The sequence below is a fragment of the Enoplosus armatus genome, chromosome 17 (genome assembly GCF_043641665.1).
Source record: "Enoplosus armatus isolate fEnoArm2 chromosome 17, fEnoArm2.hap1, whole genome shotgun sequence".
NCBI lineage: Eukaryota > Metazoa > Chordata > Actinopteri > Centrarchiformes > Enoplosidae > Enoplosus > Enoplosus armatus.
This window is the reverse complement of record NC_092196.1, coordinates 11,333,752-11,339,751: the sequence shown is the minus strand read 5'-3', so window position 1 is coordinate 11,339,751 and position 6,000 is coordinate 11,333,752.

Genomic DNA, 6,000 nt, shown 5'->3' with positions numbered 1-6,000 from the left:
GGGTTTATGACTTGCAGGAAATAAAAATGTCAGTAGTGACTATTATTTTCCCAACGGAGAAAGTGAGTCAGCGGGATGTATTGATACAGGTGCATTGATTCACTGATTAAAGTTAATTAAACCCTTTTAGCTCTGGTTCCCCTCTCTTACCTGACCTCTAAATTTAATAAACAAAGAGCTAAAAGTGCAGCACAGAGGGTCTGTCTGCACTGCAGAAATGAGACAGACAGAAAAGGAAGTGTTCCTCAGTGACCTTCACTCAACCTTAAACACAAGGAAGGAAATTACAATCCGCCACCAGCCAAACTCTCGACTGTGGGTGACGGGCAGCCGGCCAGGAATCATAATAAATCTTCTGAAATACTCTGAGCATACTCAGTACTCGAAAAGTATACTTTTTGTCTTTTCAGAGATAGTACACTACAGTTGCATTAAATTGAAACCACTTCATTTGGACTTACTGTATTAAAGGTTCTACTTAAAGGGGAACACACATCCAGCCCATTTACAGGTCTCGGGGAGCACTACAGCACATGTGAGTCTTTTGTGACTCCAGAGGGAGCTGCATGAAGTCTGATAAATTGCCTCAAGTGACGTCACTTGAGTCAGCGTTAGTTGGGACTGAAGACTACAATTAAATACAGGCTGAGTAGAGCTCCATGTGATGAGTAAATTGAACTCCGTGCAACTGGTAGAATCAATATATTTAAGTACCTTTTCAAGCATTTTTATTAACTTAAATCTCACATTTCTCACAAATCAGTGGCATATTTAAATCACTTTTAAGACACATAATATATTAACTTTCACAATGGAAAAATCCACAAATTGTTCTGTTGATTTTTCTCTTCTAAAATAAGCTCTTAGAATGACAATGACGGTTAAAACAATGTTCATATAGCTGATGAATTTCTGGAAGCTATCGGCTGATTTGCTTGTGCTTGCTTCCAGTCTCGCTCAGAGAGATAAAGGAGAAAGCGACTGAGGAAGTGACAGACAAGCCCATAATTCCTTGGAGGACGAAACTGGAGGCTTGGGACAAAGATGATGGCGGTACTGCTGCTTCAAGGACAGATATAAACAGAGGAGAGGGGAGGGGAGGGAGGGGGCTCCTGCTGGTACACCATCGACTGACTGGAACAGGTTCAGACTGGACCAAAAGGGGAACAAAACCTGCTCCTGGTAGCTCGGTAACAGAGAACATGATGGGTGTTTTATGAGAAAGACATTTGTTAGGTGAACTAACCTTTTCTCCAAAAGCAACAAGGATCTCCTAATTTTATCGACAACTTATTATTTCAGCTTCTCTCTGGCATTCAGCATGATGTTTTGTCAGGATACTTTGCTCTCTTAATCACCCTGAGTCAATATTTTGCAAAAACCCAACAGAAGGCTGAGCAGCAGCGCAGATAATATTATAGCAGAATTTGACAAACGGCTTTTACTCAAAGCCATCTCTTGTTAAGGTCAGAGGCTTGCTGGCAATCAATATTTGGCAGTTGCCTCTCAATCCATCGCTCTGGAGCCCAATCAGCCGAGCAGCTGTCCTGATGCACCTGATGGCTCGAAGCAAAGGACGGGGAGAGGATAGAAGGTGAACAGCTCCCTGCATTAACTCTGCAGCTGAAAAACAAGATATGGACTGAATAAAGGGAGAGAAAAAAGATGCATGAGCACATGTTTTATAATTGTAAGGGAGTAAGAGAGGAAGACAAGGAGAGGACAAAAGGGATTACAGCCACCTCTTCTATTATCACAATGACTGCAACGTCCTCCAGTCGTCCCTGATAGAGACCGTCAGTCTGGCTCAGCTCTGATCTCCATAACACACTGTCATCTGTACTGTTAGCTGCCACACACACACACACACATATACACAACAACAGCTCAGAGAGTTCATGTGTTTGTAGTCTGAAGAGAAGCTGAGAAGACGTGACTTCTTTTCTTTTCACTCTATTCAAACCATATTAATTATTCATTTTCACTTGTAAAAAAACAACAACATTTTCTTTGTGTATTCAGAGGTTATTGTTTGTGACACAGAGGTCTATTCATGATCGAGGCGACTGCAGTCCCAGCATGCACCGGTCTGCAGTCAGCGACAGTTGTGTGGAGCTGCTGCTTAGGACACAAGAGGAGAGAATTATTAGAGAAAAGGTGAGTGAGGATGAGATTGTTCAGTGTTGTAAGATGAGGCTACACAAGCTGATCTATGTATGTTTTTAGCCACGCTAGCAATGTGTCTCTATGTTGGTCTGTCCACGACTTTGGTTCAGACCAATTCCAGGTCTGAAAAGTGACACCACGTCCTTTAACTCTGCAGGGGGGCGACTCCACTGGTTGCAAAAAGTCCGATTGTATAGAAGTCTATGAGAAAATGACCCCACTACTCACTTGATTCAGTAAACATTTTCCTAATGAGTTTATGGTCTCTATGCTAGTTTCTTTCTTCTTCAATACAGCATGGTGTTCATTTAGTAAATTACGGTCCCATTTAGAGTAAAATAGGTTGCTAGTATAGGTGGGCGTGCATAGTGTATTCATTCTCAGATCGGCAGCTCCACCCTCTTGTCCAAATATGGTCACTTCCGGCTCCAAAAATCCAAGATGGCGACGGCCAAAATGCCAAACTCAAGGCTTCAAAACGGAGGTCCACAATCCAACGGGTGACGTCTGAGTCCGTAATCTGGTTCTTATAATACAGCCATGGTTTCTTCAGAGTAAAAGTCATTTTCATGGCCTTCATTTAAATTTTGCTGCCAGGACACAACTGCAGGTAGAAAGATGTGGAAATTCTGGGAGTCATTTCCAGCTCTTTGACTCTTCAGGGCTGAGAATGACAGCAGGCCAGATCAAGGCCTCTCTTCAGGGCCTGAAAGAGGTTTCTCTTCTCCCTGGGACTTGGGACCCCCCCCATCTAACCCCGGCCTGACACTGCAGGAGTCAGAGGGACGAACAGACAAATCTACTGTCCATGTTTTTTCTCTCTCACTACCCAACACAGAAAACAATGAACACTTACGAAGCTTATTTTGTTGCAGCCATGTTATTATTTAAACAACTATTATGTACTGTTTACAAAGCTCAAAATGTTCCCCTTCACAGTCTATTCTCATCTTGTCTTGGTCGCGTTGGTGACTACGGATAAAGAAACAAGCTTCTCGGCTCAACAGGATACAGAAGCCTACATTATCATATGAGTGTTTGTTTTCTGGCGAACAAATGCACACACACACACACACACACACACACACATACACACACACAATCCCTCGCACAGGCACAGACTGTTCTCACATGTACCCACACGTTCCCCAATGACTCATCTAAAATAACACAAGAGGCATATCAAAATGGACATTAATACCCTCGTGAAAATAAACGGTGGGGCCCTGCAGAAATAAACTCTGGTCAGAGGGCTTGGTCTGTGGGCCGTGAGACTGCAGCGCCTGCAGCCTCTCCTCCAGCGCCTACTGTTACAACAACATGCCGAACACATCGACGTCCACGGGGGAGCTCAGGCTGAAGGGACTGAGCAGCTCTTCAGGATACCACAAGGTTGTCTGATGAATAATGGGCGCTTTCACAGGGCAAAACACTTAAATGGATACGTGTCAGCACTAATATCCGGGGCACGGGGACTGACTGCTGGGCTTTGGCGGAGATTTGTCTGATTGGACTCATCCGGTGTAAAGGTTAACTGCTTTATAGGAAATGAAAAGGAGGAGAGTAAAAGGAGGATTTCTGAAAGTGTTTAGTCTATCTGGGTTGTCTTTAGATATCTGTGGAGCTCAGTGACAGACGATTGTTTGATTCTAGTCTTGACTAACAGGTGTGTATTTTGCTCAATGAGTCAGCAGTGTCACATTATTTTCTAGCTTTATAATTTAAACCATCAATTAGACAGGATAACATTTATCCAAACTTCCTTGGTAGATTTAATTACAAATAGATTACGTTAAGTGTGACAGTTCATTCTCAACATTATAAACAGCAGTTTGACCAAAAAAAAGCCCAAGGTCCTTTTACTAGCTTTGTCTGGAACTTTCAACCACATCTCACGATCTTCCTCAGCAGATATGAGTGATTATGGTCACCGAGCAAGCTCCACCTGATGAGGAAGACTGTGAGATGCAGAAAAAAATAGCAAGTGGACCCTGAGTCAAGACTTTTTTCCCATAATAGATTGTTTCAGTGCTCATTTTAATAATTATATTGAGCCACTGTATCCTTTGACATTCAATACATTTTTGAAATAACAGCAGGTGAGCTTATCTAATACGTTTTCGTTTTATTGTGGGTTAGGGTGTGGGAGCTTCCCACTGGGCAGGTGTGTGACGCACTGACATCTTCATGTTCAGCTTTAAGGTTGCCATGACGTCTGGCAGCTGAGATCACAGCACAACATCATCATCATCATGACTGTACAATGTCAACATACAGCATTAAACTGAACTGAAATGTAAAATCTGACCCACGTCCAGTCTCATATTGTGGTTTTTGTTTCTTCTGGCTCTGTTAAAGCCGCCATCACTCAACATATGATATAATATCATGAGCTGTTGTTTGTGATTCATTTCTGTGTGTTTTTCTGGCATGGGCACAAACCCAGAAATCTACATAACAGCTTGGCAGATTCAGTATGCTAATGATGGAGAAAGAAAACCTAATCTTCTAATTTGTTATGCTGAAAAAGCTTTTGATCGACTGGCAGCTTAAAATCAGTAAGTATGTGGATGAGCTGACTTTCTGACCTTTGACCTTTGACATTATACCTTCTGATAACCAGTGGTTACTCAAGTGCTGTACTTAGGCACATATTTGAGGTACTTGTACTTTACTTGAGTCTTTTCTTTTCATGCTACTTTCTACTTCTACTCAGCTGCAGTTCAGAGAGAAATATTATATATTCACTACATTCATCTGTCTGACAGCTACTAGTTACTAGTTACTAGTTACGTTACAAATTAAGATTTTTACACATAAAACAAATGAAAAAGAAGTAGAGCTGAAATGATGAGTTAATTGACGGAAAATCAACTGGTGACTATTTTGAAAATTGATCATTTTCATGTAAAAAAATTTAATGGTTCCATCTTAAATTATATCTATTATATGAATTGATTTTCTTTATAATTTTGAGGTTTGAACTGTTGCTTGGACAAAATAAAGCATTGTGAAGGTGCGTCTTTGGGCTCTGGGTAATTGTGACGGCTTTTCTCACTATTTTCTGAACTTTTACAAACCAAACAATCAATCCATTAATGGAGAAAATAATCAGCAGGTTAATCCATAATGAAAATAATCATTAGTTGTAGTCTGTTACAAAATAGCACTGTGACAACACTGTTACATGTAAAAGCCTTGAAAGTAAAAGTATGTAAGTATAATTAGGAAAATGTGCAGTATCAAAAAGTAAAACTACTCAATGCAGAAAATACTATATATATTGCATAATTAGCAGGAGTTATATTGTTGCAGTTGGTTGAGGTGCAGCGGTACTAATACTAGTACTTTTACTTCAGTAAAGGATGTGAATACTTCCTCCACCTCTGCTGATTTCAATACTACAGCTAATGTATAATATTTTCAATAATTTCTAAACACTATACATCAGACAATGTGCAAACACACATTATCTCACACACACTCTATCTTACTCTGCTGGTTGAGTCGTCTCTGTCGGTCCTGTTACACTTCAGTTATGCTGTAAACAGTCAGGACGTGATGTCAGAAAACATGACACTGTAGCAAACACACCCGTCACAGGTGCACTCTGTAAGGACTGTGGCAGCTGTGTTAGCTACATGTGACAGCAGACATATTTGTGTGTGTGTGTGTGTGTGCATTCAGCAGCATCTGCTCGTATACTCGGGTACACCTAAGTGACAGCAGATGTCCTTTGCATACCAGTGTTGATCGTGCGGTGGTAACATGTGCTTGTGTTTACTTGTGCAGACTTCAGGCATTGTCAGAAATACACAGTGAGAGAGCAGAAAG